Below are 16,348 nucleotides of genomic sequence, written 5' to 3'. Positions count from 1 at the left end.
ACCACCTTTTCATGACAAACTCTGCCGCCACATAACAATACTCCAATATTGTTGTGTTCTTGTTTAAAAGATGAGCTAGTGTCACAGGCCCGAACGACATAATATCTTAGTTACCAATGTTGATGGCGCATTTCTGTTGTAAGGAATATTTATTATTTCTTAAGGCGCCGATGTACATACCTTATATCACATTGGACAACATCACGTACATTACTCTGATCCCCATTTAGCTAAAGCACTTGTGTTATGGGAAATCAGAAGTAACGACGGTATTGCAAGCACCCAGACCAAGACAACGTAGAAAACTTATGAAGATTTTCTACATCGACTCGGCATTGAATCGAACCCGAGACCTCGGAGTGGTGTAACCACTAAAACCGGTGCTCGCCAGTTTGCTTAACGATAAAAAACCTGCTTATCACATTATAGTCCGTTCTTATTGTTATGTTATCGCCGGTATTCATCGAAATCATCGCCACACGAGAAGCGGAGGTCCTAATCCAGAATTGGGACGTTTACGTTTGCAGAATTTCGCACGCGCACGTTCTTTAATATATTCTTGTCTCGTTGTTTGAATTGCATAACTTTAAAGAAAATCTTTTTTCGTATTCAAAGTTTAGAGTTTTGACGTCTCGGGAATTGAATTATAGGAACTGCTGAATTTCATGTCTCATTATTTTTATTTCGGAAAATTTAAGACGAGTTCGGAAGAAATCCGGAAAAATACTTGCGGACACTTTTAATCCCTTCAGAGTGAGTTTCTGGAAATACTTTTTTAATGGTTGTATATGTCTTTTGAACTACCTTTGCGAAAGCGAATTCCGAACCTACACATTATGCATACAATTTCTTCAAATTCTGTAATCATTCAATAAATAAGATACAGCATTGTTTAACTTCCCACTCCCTAAACTCCCTAATCTATAAGAACAGCTGGTGTAAAGCAAGAAATAACGTGTTCCACGATGAATTCGTAAATGAGTAAAACATAGAATATTTTTATAAATAGAACAAAATTGAAGTAAATATTTCAATCAAATTATTTTATAATAATTGTTTGAACTGATATGAACCGCTGGTCATTTCTCTAAGGGACCAGGCTAGGAGCTCTTTTGGAGTTCATTCCACCACACTGCGACAGTTATACATAGGATAGAGTTGAAAACGTAATTATGTTACTATAGTTCTTATGGCCTTGATTTAAGCTCGTATTCTTCTTCGGTTAAGACTCCCTTGTCTACCCTTTAGGCCCATAAGGGTTTAAATGATAGAGCTATTGAGGCGGAAATTCTTTCTTTTGATTGGATTTACAAAGCGATTACGAGAAACTCAATGAACAACACTGCGTGATATTACCTTTCAAAACAGTTGTAAATATATCAAAATAAATCATTAAATAATACATACATACATATACTATTCAATTAGATTGGAAAATTGGTATAATTTTGTTTCACATTTTATTTCATTTTTATACTTACGGCCAACCCGGCTTCGCACGGGTAGACAGAATTATTATTATTTTATTTTTACCTTTTTATATGTTTTTTGTTGCTTTTTTCCGACATGTTTAACAATTGTCGTTCTATTTTAACTTATTTACACAAAAACTATGATAAATTATAAACCATAAACTACCTTATCCCTCCCTCTGTGTATTAGCGAAAACCACATGAAAATCCGTTCAGTAGTTTTACAGCTTATCACGAACATACAGACAGACAAACGCGGACGGAGGATTTATAATATTTAGTGAAAATGCATAAGTCTTGGTTGTCTACCCAGAAAACGTAGTCGTCAGAAATCATTCGATGATTGGAAATATTATTACAGTTATTAATTACGGGATATTTACTATGTTTTTTATTTTTGTTCGGTTGAACTTGATATTTCGACATTATCTACGAATGTCTTGTTCACGAGATGTATATTTTGTAACTATCAAAATCTCTCGTTATGTAACCGGCATAATTTTAATCTTTAAGGATTCATAAACGAGACGCCGGCGTCAAGCCGACGTTGCCCCTGGCTGTTTGTGAACCGCACATCTTGTATCTAATAGTAAACTACAGATCCCAATAGAGAAACATAATAAAATCGTTATGAAATATAATAACGTTTCAAAAAGATTACTCATTCGATGTATAAATAAACAATGTCGAAAACACGTAACATAATTAATTATATTGGATGCTTTTCGTTCAACAAGTAATGACTTGTTCATATGTAATCTGTTGCCGACGCATGGTCGATAGTGGTAGATGGTGGGAGGTGAGTTTGACGAGCGCTTATGATGAATTGGTAATTTTTGTTGAAATTTTAGATTAAAATTATATAAGACTTGGTGCTTATAGACCAAACTTCTTTGTTTTTGTTTCAATGTAAAGGAAATATTGGTCGGCAAATATTCAATATATTATGTGCACTGTTAGCGCTTTTCATTCATATAACACTCATAATCTAGCGTGCGTTCGGTACTACGTAAGGTATACTTACCCTTTTTATTAATGACTCGTAGCTGAGGTGCAATGGCTGAGTAATTGATTGTTAATACTTAACAATAGCCCTGAAATTGACTAGTGAAAGGATAGATCTTACGTACACTCAATGTGATAGCAGACAGGATGGATTTGTTTTGTTGCAGCCTCAGTTTACTCACAATAATTGCTACTTGGAATATATCATATACAACTTTTGATAGTATTATGTTTTAACATAAATAGATATTTTAAATATTTAAAGTTTGAAAGCGACACCGATAGCCGAGAAGTTATGTGGAAGGCGGCTATCATGGTATGGGCATGTAATGAGGAACATATTGTGAGAAAAACCTTGAGCATGGATGTGGACGGATATAGAGGTAGAGGACGACCAAGGAAACGATGGATGGATTGTGTGAAAGAGGATATGGTTAGAAAGAATGTTACTTGTGAGATGACGTCTGACAGAGGAGTATGGTGGAGAAGACATGCTGCGCCGACCCCAAATAATATTGGGATAAGCGCAGGAGGGTGATGAGATATTTTAAATATTTTTGTGTAACGTGCTGTAATAAAGAATTGGGATACCGTCCGGTAATGTTATGTATATAGTTAGGCATTATAAATAAATAAATAAATCTTGAAAATTACGTAATATGAACGGTTCAGATAATTAGCCACTTAAAGTGGCAGTGGGCCGGTCATACTTACCGCAGAGCCAATATTAATCAATGTATTAAAAGAGCTCTTGGGTGGAGAATGCGTTTTTGAAAACGTGAGACGATGTTTTTGTTTTAGCTGAACAGGATTATATTATATTATTTATTTAGAAAACTATCAATACATATCGTATTATAACTTCTTAACATCGGATAATTTATTTATTGCACATTTAAAAGTATTTTTGTGTTTCCTGGATTATCAAAATTATAAACTTCTTTGAATTAAAAATATAAAATAATACAATTATAAAAAAAAACTACGATGAAATGATGTATTTCTAATAAGAAGTAACACTTTTGAATTTAGATCATCGTAAATTATGTAATATTTGTGTTCTATAATATTTTTGAAAATGAATTTGTAAATAATATAAGCAACATTACAAATATAACAAATTGTTGTAACTGAATATAGTCTTTAATATTTATTATTATTAAAGTTATGCGGTATGTATACCATGCGGTACTCTAAGAATAGTTGAGGAGGCACCATTTTTCATTTCTAAGCAGAAATAATCATACCGCTTTTGTACGAACTCGTGTATTTAATATCTGGTTCACGTTTTGTATCTGATATCTAAATATTTGGTATCATAATCCAGCATTTGCTTTATTATGAATATTTATATCATATGAGGCCATTTTCAGCACGTTTTTTTATTAGTGTTACATCGTTTTTTTTTTAATGTTATTTTCTAAACTACAAAAAGTTATTATATATTTTTAGACAAAATACTTAATCAATTGTGAATGGTTTTAATTAATAAAATTGCATGTTACACATATTTATTCAATACACTATAACTAAATTTGTTCTAGAGAAAGACATCAACGTTATTTCAAATAACAAATAGTAAATCATCATTTATAAATATCAATGTATGAAAAATCAATAAAGTACACATAATTATCTGAAAAAAGGTCGAAAATGTTTTTTCAATTCATACGCCGAGCTTAGAAGCAACAGTTTCAGAAAAAAAGGTGTGAGTAAAACTGCGCGGCGACGTCCCAGCCAGTGAGTGACGCGATTTATTATCGTTAGGACGTTTGGCTTTAGCTATACGGCTTTCGCGCGATTTATATTAAAAAATAAAATAAACGGTACAGCGCTTAATTCGGGATACGTTCTGATAATGTGAGTTTGGGTTCATGTTCAAGTGCTTTATGGTGTGATTGATTTCATATGGAAATGCTATTGGAGTCAATACATAAGGTATGAGTACATATTATTAAATTTCCAATAAACTTTGGTAATTTTTAAATTTAAATGATTATTGCATAGAAACATTTTAATTTTATACCAAAATATTTTTAATAATTAATATAATTTGAATATCATCGCGGATATTACTCGACTTTCGTTCGTTTTAATATTTATTCATTAATTTTAATAATGTTCCGGGACAAATACATCGATTCTAGTATTAATTTTAAATTTCAATATATATTTAAATTAAAGAAAGAATTCCTATGAGGGCTGCGTAATTTATATATAAAAATATAAAAAAGTTTGTTATCATTATTATTTTATAATAAATATATGTCGAAGAGTTAAAATTAAATTTTTGGAACAATATGAAAGATTATACGTTTAAATCTTCACTCACACGCCTTTGTTTAAGGAAATCCATTAGCAAGTCATTTCGCTCAATTCTTGTTTTAATGTTATTCTTTGCGGCTTTTATGAAATATCGGAATGAGTTTCATTTTCAAAGAGAATTTGAGGATTATAGCAACCTACGCATTGACAATATATAGAGATATCGGTACTATATTTTTATACGAACCTCAAGCACTCAACTCTTGAATTTACGTACTCTTTATCATTTTAATAAAACTTGATCGATATGTATATCTTAAACTAATATCTACGTTTCTGAAAGACCTTTAGCTCCTGTGATTATTCTGTTTCGCCTCGTCCTTTGCTTTTAGGGAAGTTGTAGTGGCCCTGTGCGTGCTTTGACTTGATTAGACTTTTGGTTAAATGTCTTCCATTCTTAACCTTTTTCTTTCGAAATACTTTTGTGTTGCCTTATTTATGGGGACCGGTTGCCGTTGGGCTGCTATATAAATTACTTTTTTAGTCCAATATCTTGCCGTTGCTCATACCGAATTCCTGGGCTTAAATATTGGGTCAGTAAAATGTTCTTGTTGAATATTGCAATGGTCACACATCTTTGCCCTAAAAATGACTATTTTTTAGACTGATGCCCCGATGCTATTGTTATTTATAATTTTGAATACAGGATTCTATACAGATAGAATCCTATGGTTTAATTTAAAATATTTTTCAAATTGTATGCAGCTGTAATCGTGAATAAAATATTATTCTTATAGCTATACTAGATGCATATCACTTATGTGTTTATGAAGTAGTAGTCGTGTGTCGTATGACGAGCCGCCATCTTGCTACTTATAAAAAGGAATATATTGAAGGAAAGGTATTACTTTAAGTAGCAAATATTACAGGTAAAGGTAACATTCTTGTGCTCGCTTTCGAGAGAATATTGAATATTTGTGTTATTGGAAACTCGGCAGTTATACGCTTGAATTGAAATGTTACCCCTTCTTGTATATTTACTTGTTGGTAGCGGTTTGTGCAAGTACGACTTATTATATATTCTACCATCAAACAACAAAACTCAGAATTGTTGTGTTTCGGTTTAGGGACACAACAATTTAGTTACCATGATTGGTGGCTAGTGAATATTATGAACCTTTGTAATGAAATAACATAATTTGTTAATTCAAGTATTTATCTTTTTTACGTTTGGAAAGGTTAAATTATTTATATTGCTATTGTAAGTATCACCTGGGCTCCAAATTCAGACTTTGTAGACTTTTTAATAAATAGGTCAATTGACTTGTTTTTCACTTTTAATTGAATTTTCTAATACTTTATAAATACGATTATTTAAAAAAATATTATTTAATAGAAAATTTATAAAGAAAAATCTTTAATGCTATTGGAAGAAAAATAAGTTAGCAAAGGCAACCGCCTATCTTATAAACGGATCCCATTTCTAGTCTAATGGTATTAGCAAGAATTGGATGGATCAAGAACTATTAACTAAAAATATACTGTAATTGATTAGTCTTTTGAATTATCGTTTTAGAAATCGAAGTCAAGTTACGACTACTTAATGTCCGGTACATTGCTTGTTAAAGGCCTCCTCCCCTTCTAAGAAGTTTGGACTTTACTCAATACGCTGGTCCACAGCTAGTTGACGGATATACTCGTACGTCGCAGATTCGTGCGGGTTTCCACGCAATGTTTTCTTTCACCGCTGAGCTCGAGATAAATTATAAACACATATTATGTACGTGAATGCTTATCCCGAATTTAAAGTCAGAATCGTCGGATAAGTGTAGCGTCTAAACATTGACGGTTAAGTTTATAAGATTTAATTAAATATAGAGACTGGTTTGTTAAATTAAATCTAGATTCTACAGAGAACGACGAGCAAGAAACCCTATTTCATCAGTCGTTTATGTATGTATATACAACAACAGCCTCTAAATTCCCACTGCTGGGCCAAAGGCCTCCTCTCCCTTTGAGGAGAAGGTTTGGAACATATTCCACCACGCTATTCCAATGCGGGTTGGTGGAATACACATGTGGCAGAATTTCTATGAAATTTGTAACATGCAGGTTTCCTCACGAAGTTTTCCTTCACCGCTGAGCACGAGATGAATTATAAAGACAAATTAAGCACATGAATCAGCGGTGCTTGCTTGGGTTTGAACCCGCAATCATCGGTTAAGATGCACGCATTCTAACCACTGGGCCATCTCGACTCTATGTATGTATATAATCTTATTCAATTACACTAATGTAACCTGTATGAAAATCAACGAATATTAATGTGGAAGGTGATTTACCCGCATTATTATAACGTAGGTGAGGTGAATGTAGATAACGCTATCGTCCTTCATTTAAAATCACAACTATCTCTTGGGCGTTCGTAGGTAGGTATCGGTCAAGATTCACACGTTCTAGACACTTGGATCTTTTATTATTTATATTATTTTGCACGGAATATATTGATAATTTATTATGTTAAATTTATCGTTATCATTACATACTATAAATTTTATGCACTTATTTAACGATTTTTTGTATCAGTTTGAAGGGGCAGTTACAGGCGTCTTGATTACGTAAGGAGTATTTTATGATTTAATAATGTCGGGTATGGATTGAAAAGCTAATTGAATTTCGAACATATTTTTTATTTATTAACGCCTTTTATTTTCAAGTATATAATAATACGTTTTCATAATGAACGTTTAATATTAATTTTACTTGTCAATACATCATATTATAAAAGTAGCTTACCGCTGTCTGTCCCTATGTAGATCTAAGCAAGATCTTTAAAATTAAGCAACCGATTTTGATGCGGTTTTTTTAATAGGTAGGGTAGTGATTCGTGAGGATATTTTATGTATGCAATACATGGACAATATAGTAAATAAACAAGAAAAATCTGTAGTACATTTAGTATCAGCATAGCACCCGTGCGAAGCCGGGGCGGGTCGCTAGTTTATTTCAAAATGTTATCTTAATATATTGTATGAGACAAAAGAACAATTTATCTCTTTCTAAAATAAAATAAGAGACTACTTTGCAGACATTCATGCCTCAATCATGAAACACGCCCGTTTAACCACTTACTACGCCACATTGCACAATTGAAGCGTCTTTATGTACGCCAACTTAAATTAAATGGCGTGCAACATAATGTTTAATTATTCATACATAAATTGTAACTTTTAATGTTAGATAAAATGTTGCTGTACGATCTTCTTATTTATAATTTAATATACTAATATCTTGAGTTTTTTAAATTCAAAAAGATAATTTTTAAGTTTTTTTTATTTATAGAATAAGTAGGCATTTGGGTCACCTGATGGTAAGTGATCACTATAACCCATAGACATACAACGCTGAAATATTAACTATTCCTTACATCGTCACTGCGCCACCAACCTTGGGAACTAATATGTTATTGCAATTATGCCTGTAGTTACACTGGCTCACTCACCCTTCAAACCGGAACACAACAATACTAAGAACTGTTGTTTGGTGGTAGAATAACTGATAAGTAGGTGGTACATATCCAGATGGGCTTGCGCAAAGCCCTACCACCAAGGAAAGTGTAAGTGTTTCGATGTCACAGTATAGTAAATTCATCCTGCTTATATTTTTGGATGCGGCACTTGGTTTTGCAATCTTTGGGATTGTTACATTAGTAATATTAATTATTGGGATAATTGTATCTTCAAAAAATCAAAATCAAAATAAACTTTATTCAAGTGGGCTTTTACAAGCACTTTTGAATCTTCAGTTGAAACTCAGTAGTTACTCTTTTTCAACATTTAAAAAATACAAAGTCATGTTAGTTAATACAATTATTTAAATCTTAATAGAATATAATAAATTCAATTGGGGCGTAGAAGCAATGGTTTATAATTTGTAGAAAAAGCACGTAGCTAAGCGGCCAAGATGATATGTAGTGACCGATATGAAAACGATATGAAATGTACATATGATTATACGTACGATGTAATGTTCAGCTTACAAGCATGATTGATTCAAATGAGATCGTATTTAAATATAGGTACAGTTTGTTGTCTAAGATCTTTCTAACATCTTTCTAACAAATTTGATCCTTCATGAAAGTAAATTGTTCTATTAATTGTTGTTTTAATAATCACGTTAAGGTAAGACAGTAGTAAATTTGCTAAATACTTTAAAGAAGGACAAATAAAGTTTTTCGATGGCAGGAAAAGCGTTATAGGAAAAGATACATCTTCATACTTCAATGGTGAATTTCTCTTAAATTCACTAAGAATTTCAAAGTTAGATTTAGAGATGATTTTTATACTTAAGTCGGACTCACCATTTTGTTTACGCTGCTCAAGCTCATTCTTTAAATTTTGTAGATATTTAAATTGAGTCGGAGTTTGATCCCAAAAAATACGAATACTTTTGTTTTTCATTAATGTGCGGTTTCTTAATATACAGTTCGCAGTGTCCTGACTATCAAAACATACCAAAGTTCTATCAAAATGTCTGATATGTTCACTAAATTAATGTTGTAATAGTTTCACTAGTGCTGTATTCTATAAGTGCCATAACATGTTATGAAGATATGGGAAATCTGGTGGAAATTGGTGGACCTTGAACGTAAGACTCCATAACGACTGCACGCCCTTACGGCAAACAGCTTCTTTTCAGCTCTGATGACCCATCTCCGTTGCTATTTTATACATGTATGTGTGCGTGGCGCGTCACACATCATGCGTATAGTGTATACTCAAAAAAATATTATATTATATAATTTTTATATGTATACGAGTATTGTACTTTCAGTACAAAGAATTTTGAAGTGTGTGTTTTCAATTAATATTGAGATCCAATATTGATTAGTTTGATTTTTACAAACACAATTTTAAATCGTATTAAAAAGATGATGAAATTGCTTTCACGAGAAATTTAATTTAACTTTGGAAACTATAATAAAGCGTCAGACAGACGAAATGACGAGAAAGTTATAGGAGAAATTTGAACATAAAAGTCTTCTATTAAAGTAGATGAAAAAAAAGCACTACGCTATTCCACGGCAATGGAAATTTCAAGGGTCTTCCCTGATTTTTTATTGGCTGACATGTTCAAATTAACTGAATCAGCCAATAGGAAGTTCAGAAATTACCAGTTAGTCTTTATACAACTCCAGTAGAGAGCGAGAGAATAAGGAACATGCTTCCGAGTTTCCAATCATTTTAAAACAAAACTTTTTAAATGTGTTTATAGAGTTCTCGAGAGACAGTTTTCTTATATTCGATATTGAGTTACAGTGATATAAAATATTGACGATTGAGGACATTAAATTAAGTAGGAAATTATGTCGGAAATATTTAAAGGAAACAGTTTGTTATTAATATATTCAAGAAATGTAATATAAAAAAGCATTTATATATTTTCAAGTAAATAACTTTAATAGCCGATCAATAAAAACTTGTCTAAATAGATTTGATTTGATTAAATAGATAGATTGATGACAAACCAATATAAGCTTAATACCAAGTGTTATATGTTTGTAATTGTATTACTAACTAGTTGTGACCTGTGACCTCGAGCACGCTTGAATCTTTTTCGTTCAGGCAGCTTTTGTGGTATTAAGTCGTTGGTGGGAGCATCCCGATGTGACGGCGGAGTGGTTACATGCGCGAGGGCTGAAACGGTACTGGACAGTATTCGGATATTGCAGCTTGATTAATTTTTTTTATGTATTATTAAAAAAAGAAGCCCAAGTTAATCATTATTACATCAGCTACCCGCCAGTTAGAGTCCCGTCAAAATCGGGCCGGCCGTTCCAAAGATTACCCGGAACAAACAGACAAAAATTGTAAAACATGTTATTTTGGTACAATATGCATCGTGTACATGTATATACATTTAGTATAATACAATTTTTTTTGGAAGTAATTGGTAACGTATTGTGTTATATTTGCGACAAAACTTCACTAATAATAATACTTCCAAAATGTTTAGGTCTATTATTTCAAATAGAGCTACAATAATTTCAAGCAAGTATACGAAGCGAAACGCCAAAAATAAAACATGTTCCGAGTATACAAACAATAACAAACAAATTTCGACATCGTTATTAAAAATAGCAGAACGGTATGAAACGTTGTTAGCCCAGCTTTTCTCTCCTTCCCAGTCGAGGAGTTGTCAAACGCAAGTAACGCTACGTGCACTATTATATAAAACATAATAGACACGACGTTTTATACATTATATTACTCAGATGCATTTACATTATTAACTATACAATGTTAACCAACAAAAAAAAAAACATATTACAATCAAGCTCTTACAAAAAAAAAATGTATAATTTTACAACAGTACCAACGATTCGAAATTTGAATATTACCGTGAAGAACTGGCAATAAAATAAGTACTAATAAGTAACCTATTAAAATAGAGTCGAGATGGCCCAGTGGTTAGAACGCGTGCATCTTAACCAATGATTTCGGGTTCAAACCTTGTATCTTGACGTGTTATTTATATGTATTATATACACAATATATGTGTTTGTTTATACTAATATGAGATCAAGTCTTAGTAACATTTAGTATTGCTTGAATTTAATAACATTTACTTTAGTCCAAGATCCCAGCCCCAGCCTACGGATTATATTAAAAGTAGTAAATATATAATTTTATTTCATTTTCTATATATTATTTATATTATATATATTTCTATATTTCCTTGGTGGTAGGGCTTTGTGCAAGGCCGTCTGGGTAGGTACCACCCACTCATCAGTTATTCTACCGCCAAATAACAATACTCAGTATTGTTGTGTTCCGGTTTGAAGGGTGAGCGAGCCAGTGTAACTACAAGCACAAGGGATATAACATTTTAGTTCCCAAGGTTGGTGGCACATTGACGATGAAAGGAATAGTTAATAGGAATAGGGTGATGGTGACCACTGTGCATCAGGTGGTCACCTTTCGTCCGACAAACAAAACCATAAAAAAAATTACAATTGTCTTTTTGAGGAAATATAATAACTATATATGATCTGTATATATGTGATCTGATTCAATGAGAAAATCGACGTTTTGAATTATATTCGAAACATTATCCTTTTAACGAGGTGGGCGTACGAACACTTCACATTTTAACCAAGTCGCTGCAAAGTAGGCGTTTATAAATACAATACTATCGTTATTTTACAAGATCTCAAAATATAATTTCTTCAAGCAGACTCTTGCGAACAGTTTCGAATCGAAGGTAAACGAATAGACTCTATTGAGAAGAACTGTCCAGGAACTATGTACGTAATTACTTTTTTCCGAATTCAATTTACATCATTTGTTCAATACAGTTATTATTTATCCTACAAGAAAATCAAAGCTACGAACTACAAAATTTTTAACCTGTTCATATTTTTTATTTAATTATATAAGTAATATAAGTAATTTACAATTTCTTATTTCTTACAAAGTTACATATAAATTTATTGATCGACAAAGCTAAGTATTGTTCATATATTCATATTTGTATCATTATATATTCGTCGCATCATTCGAAGATACAATTAACCAAGTAGTCCTTTTATCTTACAGGCATTGACCGCACGTTTAGAGAATCGATTCATAATCGACCTCTTTTTACTGTTTTACTTTTTTTTATATATATAGCTCCCTTTATTATTTCGTACTGTCACTTGTCACTTCATTCTTTTTTCGAGCGAGGCAATGTTCGCACGGCCCTACGAAATTTATTGAATGTTTGTAATCTTCATCATGACAAAATCAAAAAATGACGAAAAAAAAACAATAAAAATAAAAAAGGAAACTAGTCGCTATCGGCGCAACATCGTGTCGTGAATTCAAGAATCACATCAAGAATTCACATCAAGAATTTCATTTGATCATATAAAATACTGAAATGACATTAGTCTGGGGTCAATGTCTTATAAGAGTAGAGAGAAGGTATGAACACAATGATATTGTTACAGGGCGCCATTTTACTAACATATTGTCACTTTATCGGAATCGAATCGTAATGTTATTTGCCGTTCAACTGTTTTCGTATTCTATTTCCGCAACGAACTTGTTGCGGTTCATTCGAAGTTTGATCGAAAATTGGGATCGTATTATAACTAAAATATACTCAGTTATATTTTAAATAGTTCTCATTTACGATTGAACTGAGTTTTATTTTAGTGATTTAAATCATGCCTATTGGTTAAGTTGGATCGGTATTGAATCTGGTACGTATCGTAATCGTGACATGTTAGCAGAATTCCCCCTGAGCTTTACAATTGTCTTCCTTGTTTCTTAGACTCATAAGAGCGACATTACATTTACATTTATTTTGATTTGTGTATTTATTACAAATACAGTGATAAATAATTATTATTATTTACTCACATGAATAAAACATACCCATAGTGTTGGCGTGGAATAGAATCGATTTTGCTCAGAGATTAGCACACGTGAATCTTAAGCGATGTTTGCAGGGAGTAGTGCTGCATTTTCATGTTTTTAATTTGTATGTATGATTAATAATTTACTCGAAAGATACTATGTAAATAAGTGTTTTTGATCACATTCGAAAACGATTTTGTCCTAGTAGTTTCAATTTAATATCCCAATAAACTAAATGAAATACTGTTACTAAAGCATTAATTAAAATATAATTTCGTCGTTTTTATTATCAAAGAACTCACGAAGCGATCGAATATAGATACAGTAAATTCGGTGTGCGGCGAATAGCGTTAGGCTCTTACTTCACATGCTTGGATGGACGGCTTGTCATATCTAGCCCTAGTCTCAAATCTACTACTATACTACTCAAATCTGTGTTATTATTATACATAATTTTAATAATAAATCTACAGATAGTTTTTTTTAAACAGATAAGGCCTATTGATAGTAAGTCACTGACCTTAGACATGATGCAGTGAGAAATATTAACAATTCCTTTTATAATATTACGTATCTTGTTCCGGCAGTTACACTGTCTTGATATTTAAAAATTAGACAGAAACACAGCAATAATTTGTGTCTCATTTTTGCTGTAAGATATGTTGTAAGTGGGTGGTACCTTTCCAGATGGGATTGCATAAATCCCTACCACCGAGCACAATCTTAATATAACAAAATATCAAAATTATTAATGAACAGGTTGAAACAATACAAGCGGCTCTATTCGTACCTCTAGAAGCGGAGCATCTGCTGACTAAGCAAATGAATTCGGGAGGAGACTGTCTTTATTAGAACTTGTTATACATTGTAGTAATACAGCAATGCTCATTGTAAGGAAACTTGTGTCATCTCCTCCGAGATCAAACGAGAATATTACATTGACACAATGTTGAGAGATGAGGTATCCTCCGTAACATCCGTTTGCAACGATATCTCTCTGAAACAAAACATTTAGAATGATAAAGTGCAAGAGACAGAAGGTTTTGACGAGTAATTTTATTTATGAATCTTATTCTGTACAAGCTGTTCACGTAACTTAGTTATTTGTTGTTTGATGACATTTTTGTTTCTAAACTCTTTAAGAGATTTTTTAGAGAAGAAAAGAATACTTATAATAATACAAGTATTCTTTTCTTTAACTTTCCTTTGTCATTAATTTAGTGTTCATTGGCGATCCCCCTTAGCATCATGCCGGTGCATTTTATTAATAAAGAAAATGATATGCTAAAAATATAATACTCATATAAAAGAGCTTTATACCAATTTTTTTAGAATTCTTCCATTAGTTTAGTAGGAGATTATCTCTGAATACAAATAAAAACAAATTTACGTATTTATAATATTAGTATAAAGCTAAAATTCAAATATAGACAATACATTAAATAAAAAATAAAAATAACATCTTTTTAAGTAATCTATATACAAGTCAGGATAATCTTTGAATTCAGTTTTTAACGCTCAAATTAAATAAAAATACTAAAAGATGAAGGAAAAAAGCTTTTAAGGAACTTAGTGAAGTATATGACTAAGTATAGAAGTATGGTTCCGATGAATCAAGATTGAAATAACTTTTAATCAAAATAATAAAATTGTTTTCAATGCCCATGTTGCTAGGCGCTATTATTAAAGATATTAACTCCAGGCTTAATACTACATCAATGAAAACAATGCATAGCATACAAATAATTTTAAACTGTTTTATTTTGATTTATTTCCTAAACTTTAAATAATGCTGCTATCATTCTTGTCACAATTCCACGTCAAGATTTATACAATAACTAGCTTTAGTTCATATTTGTATATATTTAAGCATTGAATGTTATTAATTCTTATGTGTGTTAATAATATTCCTTAAACTGAAACGAATCTCATAAAACTTGGCAGTTTGGTTACGATAATTTTGATCTCTATGTATCTATGAAACATAATGTATGTCTTTAAAAGTGATTTTAAACATGCAAATTTTTACATTTTTTAATGACTGGACAATTTAAAAATTATGTCGTAGTGTCTGTCAGTGAGCACAACAAACAAATAAAACAAAAAATACTGCTATTACAGTTTGTCTATGAACTGTCTTCCTAGTGAATATGCTGTTCTTTCCTAGTGAATGTGTTTTTTTTTTGTAATTTTCTAAACTATTATTATTAACAATTATTAAATAAGTTATTATGCACTGATAGTATTTATACTTAAGAAATGATTGTCTTCTGAATTTGCCCATAAATATTTTTCCTGTTCTCACCACTCAATTCCCTAGGGTCAAAAACTTTTAAAACGGGCGGTAAAACGTAGAGGTAGTTCTTGAAAGTTTTATAAAGTACAATAGTCCTGAAACCCCGGCATCAACACTTTAGTCACGTACTTTACCCTAATGGTGATTGACGCGGCTGAAACTGGTGTCAATCGAAGTTTTTCGATTAAGTGTCGCAAGTAATAAAGGCCGTATTACTGACACACCTCCGTCGTTCAATACGACGGTAAGTGTTTACACTTACTTCGTTGACCTATCGTATGCTTTCATTCTATAAATATCTGGGTAAAAATTGATTAAATAACAAACCTTTTTTCTACCTGTATTCTATTTTTAAAAATTATATCGTCCAATAGAATGTTTAATCTTGTTATAATCGGAAGTGTATTCTAAGAATTTTAGTGATATAAACAACAAATGAGTACAAGAATAAGTACTGAGTTTAACAACTTATTTATAAAATTTTCATTTCACCCGCCAATCCTCATTGAAGCAATGTAGAAAAATAAGTTCCAAAGCAACTCTTCAAAGGAGCTGTCATTTTTGCGGGGTACAGTTACATATACCATTTTAATTAATTCGAGGAAACCAATATTTTTTGTTCCATACTAAAGTTTTGAAGAAATTTGTTTTTTAATATATTCAATAAAATGTGACAAACGTATAATGAACTAAATATTCAGACAATTTAGTTCCTAATTTATGTGATTCTTTGAATGAGAAATCAATTTAAACAGAGCATCAGTACTGGTGGAATCCACCGCAGAATATATTAAGTATCGAACGGATTCTTAAATACATTACTAATATTATTGCTAGTCACGTTTGGTGTTTTTCATTATATATTTTCTTATTGCATTTTTTATCACGGTAGGCTATTCGAGATT

The 16,348-nt window shown here is 31.7% G+C and overlaps 1 protein-coding gene across 1 annotated transcript in view; it reads left to right on the top strand.

Moving 5' to 3' along the window:
• Nucleotides 1–4,231: 4,231 nt before the first annotated feature.
• The window catches only part of LOC124537761 (voltage-dependent calcium channel type A subunit alpha-1), a 221,511-nt gene continuing 209,394 nt past the window's right edge, over nt 4,232–16,348 (top strand). Inside the window, 1 exon segment of the mRNA XM_047114653.1 lies at nt 4,232–4,415. The gene's annotated coding sequence lies outside the window, so the exon portion shown is untranslated.

The sequence above is a fragment of the Vanessa cardui genome, chromosome 2, assembly GCF_905220365.1.
Source record: "Vanessa cardui chromosome 2, ilVanCard2.1, whole genome shotgun sequence".
NCBI lineage: Eukaryota > Metazoa > Arthropoda > Insecta > Lepidoptera > Nymphalidae > Vanessa > Vanessa cardui.
This window is presented reverse-complemented; position numbering and strand designations above follow the sequence as displayed.